Source organism: Papio anubis, unplaced genomic scaffold (assembly GCF_008728515.1).
Source record: "Papio anubis isolate 15944 unplaced genomic scaffold, Panubis1.0 scaffold2586, whole genome shotgun sequence".
NCBI lineage: Eukaryota > Metazoa > Chordata > Mammalia > Primates > Cercopithecidae > Papio > Papio anubis.
Window position 1 is genome coordinate 1 of NW_022162662.1, and position 4,742 is coordinate 4,742.

At 51.9% G+C, this 4,742-nt stretch overlaps 1 pseudogene; it reads left to right on the top strand.

Annotated features, from left to right (window-relative positions):
* The first annotated feature begins 6 nt into the window (after nucleotides 1-6).
* Nucleotides 7-4,736, top strand: LOC101000951 (annotated as a pseudogene).
* Nucleotides 4,737-4,742: the final 6 nt, after the last annotated feature.

The window sequence follows — 4,742 nt, forward strand, 5'->3', positions numbered from 1 at the left end:
GGGGTGGGCAAGCGCGGCATCGAGGAGCGCATCCAGGAGGAGGCGGGCTTCCTCATCGAGGCCCTCCGGGACACGCACGGTGAGCAGGGCACCCCGAGGGGACGGTTGCAGGAGCAGGAAAACGCCCAGGGCGGGGACCCGCGCATTCTGCCTGATGATGGGGACTCGGTGGGGAAAGGCCCCCGCACTTCCAGCCCTGGAGTCTGGCGCTGGGAATTTGGCTCAACAGGGCCCTGCCTTCCGGAATTCTGACTCTCCTCAGACCTCTGAGTTGACTCTCCCCCCAACCCCCTTCTCCGGCCACACCCGCAGGCGCCAATATCGATCCCACCTTCTTCCTGAGCCGCACTGTCTCCAATGTCATCAGCTCCATTGTCTTTGGGGACCGCTTTGACTATGAGGACAAAGAGTTCCTGTCACTGCTGCGCATGATGCTGGGAAGCTTCCAGTTCACGGCAACCTCCGCAGGGCAGGTAACCGGCTGCAGCCCGGCCGGTGATGCCCCTACCACAACCTGTCAACTGCTCCCCTACCTGGAGACAGGTGCCCCAAACTCCCACCCCCCTCCAGACAGTGTCCCCTCAAAATCAGCCCCCAATATTGGACAACTGTACAGTTGCACCAGAAACCAGGATGGATGCACAATACCCAGTCTCCAAGGACACCCGAATAGCTCAACAGATGCTCCCCAGAACAGAGCCTGCCAGCAGGATTCAAGCCCTCAGCTCAGCTCTCTTACCTGGGTGCATGTTCCCATCCCCAACTTACTGTAATTTCTAACAGGTACTCCCTACCCAGTTCTTCTTTTCACATCTACACAAATGTTCCAAATTAGCCCACTGGAATATCTGGCCAAGCGCCCTCTACTTCACCCACTTTAAATACCTGAAAACATGGACAGCTGCCCTAACCAAGACCCGAAACACATAAATATCTAGACAGATTATTCCCCAGACACCCAAATAAGTGTTCCCCAACCTTTCCAATCACACACCTTACAGAGGTGCTCCCAATGCATCCCACTTGGATACATAAACACCTGAACAGGTATCCCCTCCACTTCAACATCTTCACCAGCCGCGCTTTAATACCTGAACACCTGAACAAAAGTCCCCAGTCCGGACCCAGTAAGTATCTGGATAGTTGTCCCCAACCAAGTCCACTTAAATGCCTAAATACCTAGACAGGTGACACTCCCCTCATACAAGCCCCATCTGAATAGCTAAACACCTGGACAGGTGTCTTCCAACTCGACTTCACTTGAATATCTGAACACCTTGATGTGTGCTCCAATCCAGCCTCATTTAAATACCTGAAACCTGGATATATGCCTCAGTTCTTCTCAACTAAATTCCTAGACCGTGGCCCTGGCACCTAACCCATGTGAAAACTGAGATATAAGTTCCCATCCAACCCCACTGAAATACCTAAACACCTGGACAGATGCCTTTAGCTCAGTTCCTTCCTTGCTATGAAACAAGTCCCATTCCCATCAGCTCCTGGCCCCTGACAACTGTCCTTTCCTCCCATCCTCTCTCTGCAACCCCAGCTCATAGGTGTGTCTTCATTGATGAAACACTGCCAGGACCACAGCAACAGAGCCTTTAGGAGCTGCAAAGGGCTGAGGACTTCATAGCCAAGAAGGTGGAGCACAACAGGCGCACGCTGGATCCCAATTCCCCACGGGACTTCATCGACTCCTTTCTCATCCGCATGCAGGAGGTACACCCCAGCAGCCAGTGCGGGGAGATGCAAAGCCAGGCAGAGGGAAATCAGGCTGGGAGTGGGGCAGGCAGATAACACAGGGCCATTCAAATAGCCCTTGTCATAATAATCCTCACAATTGGCCGGACGCGGTGGCTCACGCCTGTAATCCCAGCACTTTGGAAGGCCGAGGCAGGTGGATCACCTGAGGTCAGGAAATCGAGACCAGCTTGGCCAACATGGTGAAACCCTGTTTCTACTAAAAATACAGAAATGACCTAGGCATGGTGGCATGCGCCTATAATCCCAGCTACTCAGGAGACTGAGACAGGAGAATTGCTTGAACGCGGGAGGCAGAGGTCGTATTGAGCGGAGATCATGCCACTGCACTCTGGCCTGAGTGACAGAGCAAGACTCTGAAAAAAAAAAAAAAATCCTCATAATCCCAACTATATCAACCACTGCTGTTCCATCTACTGAGCCCTCACCCACAAGCAGGACTTGTGCACGTGAATTAGAATAGCAAGCACTTCTACAGCACTACCACGTGCCAGGCACTGTGTTAAGTGCTTTAAGATAGTCCCCACTGAACACTCACAACAGCTTTGAAGGAGGTTCAATCATGGCCCCGATTGTACCAGTGAGGAAACTGAGGCCCAGAGAGTTGAAGTGTCTTAACTGAGGTCACACAATAAGGAAACCTTGGTCCCCCAAGCTCAAACCCTGGTGTCTCTGAGCCTAAAGCTGGTGCTTTTAGCCACCAAGCTCTCTAACCGTTCATGCCCTGGTTATCAGACACACCTCTGAGGACAGGTGACCTGGCTTTACATTGCAGGGTCCCCACATCCATCTGGACATCAGTTTCCCATGTGGGAAGGCTTTAGGGAGTCTGAAGCTCAGGGAGAAAGGATCAAGGGAGGAGATTCCTCCACAGTAAGTGTCAAGATTTTTAGGGAAGAAATAGGATGCTGTTGCTTAAAGTTCTCTGCTTGTTTCTTAGAAAAACTCTTTTTTCCTGACTCTTCATCTTGCCGTCTCTGTACTACTTTCTCTTCGTCTCCCCTCATCCTTCTCTTTCTAAATATTCCTACCATTAAAAAAGTAACAGACTGGGCAACATGAAAAAACCCCATCTGTACAAAAACTACAAAAAAAATGACTGGGCATAGTGGTACATGCCTGTGGTCCCAGCTACTCAGGAGGTTGAGGTGGGAGGATAGCTTGAGCCCAGGGTGGGCAGAGGCAGCAATGAGCCAAGATCACGGCACCGCACTCCAGCCAGGGTGACAGAATAAGACCGTGTCTCAAAAAAATTAATTACTTTTTAAAAAATTAACAAGTGAGCCTGCATGGTCATGTGCATTTACAATTCTAGCTACTCAGGAGGCTGAGGCTGGAGGATTCCTTGAACCCAGTTCAAGTCCACCCTGTGCAACTTAGCAACGCCAAGTCTGTATAAGAAAAAAAGACTGACAGCTAAGTTGATAATTAAAGGACAGATGGTCAGCAAGGTAAAGAAGCTGAGAAGGAAGAGCATTTTGGGCAAAGCCAGCAGCCAGGGCAAGGGCTGGAACCTGGAGCGAGTCTGGCAGATCTAGGGTCCCTCTTTCCACCTTTCATCTGGACCAAAGAGAGGAAGATTCAAAGGAGAAGCCCTAGAAGGGCCCCAAGAGCATGGGAAGTGAGGTTGGTCTAAAGCCCCCTCTCCCTGCAGGAGGAGAAGAACCCCAACACAGAGTTCCACTTGAAGAACCTGGTGCTGACTTCACTGAACCTCTTCTTTGGAGGCACCGAGACCGTCAGCACCACCCTGCGCTATGGCTTCCTGCTGCTCATGAAGTATCCAGAGGTGGAGGGTAAGGCTGGAGGGGGAGGGAAGTGGAGGGTTCCAGACCCTCAAAACTCCCCTGACCCTGGTGCAATGTCCCCACCTGCCCCAGATCCCAGGACCCGAGACGTGCCTTGCTGTCCAGAGACAGGGCAATATTCAGCTGATAGGCATCAGCTGAGTCTCACTGGCTATTAAAATACTGAAAATGTCTGCAGTGATCTGTCAGCCACTCCTCCCCCAAGCCCACTGAGTGCCACTGTCTACTCCTCCGGATGATCATCTCCTAAGTTCCTCCCTGTGCCTCCCCTGTGATTCTGGCACAACCTGGTTAACAGGATCCTGCTCCAACAAAGTGAATCACTGATGTCTGTTATGAGTGGTCTACCTCCATGTCATTGGTGGAGCCATGTAATCCACCCCGTTTTACCTATTTGGACTATAATCCCTTCTCTGAGACCCCTAAATACCTAAACACATTCCCCCATCTCCCCAAGCCAAGGTCCATGAGGAGATTGACAGAGTGATCGGCAAGAACCGGCATCCCAAGTTTGAGGACTGGGCCAAGATGCCCTACACGGAGGCAGTGATCCACGAGATCCAAAGATTTGGAGACATGCTCCCCCTGGGTGTGGCCCACAGGGTCATCAAGGACACCAAGTTTAGAGATTTCTTCCTCCCTAAGGTACTGTCCCCCACCCCACTCAGACTACAGGGACGTCCAGCCTCTCTCTGTGTCCCCAGCATCCCACCCCCATTAGAAGCTTTCTAGACCCTGTCCCACTCCCTCAATTAGTCAAAGAAGACTTCCCCCACCACCACATCCATTCCACCTTCCCACTTAGAGACTCCTGAGTCCTGCATCTCCCCAGACTTTTTGTGTCAGGAGAATCAACCCCATGTTCCCAAACTTCCTGTCTTAAGAAATAGGAGCCCCTTTTCCATTAGGCTTTTTGCCTTAGGGACACAAGTCTCAGGTCCCCCAAGTACCCTGCCTAGCAGGACATGGACCCCATGTCTCCCAAACTTCCTGTTTCAGAGACATGAACTTTCTATCCCCCAAAACTCCTCCCTCAGAGGACCCCAACTCCTCCATGCCTGCCACTTCCCCTTACCTGGGGCACCCTGGTTCCCCCTCCAGCCCCTGTGTACTTTCACCAGTCCCCAACCTGCCTCATCACACACACCTTCCTCCTCCCTCCCAGGGCAC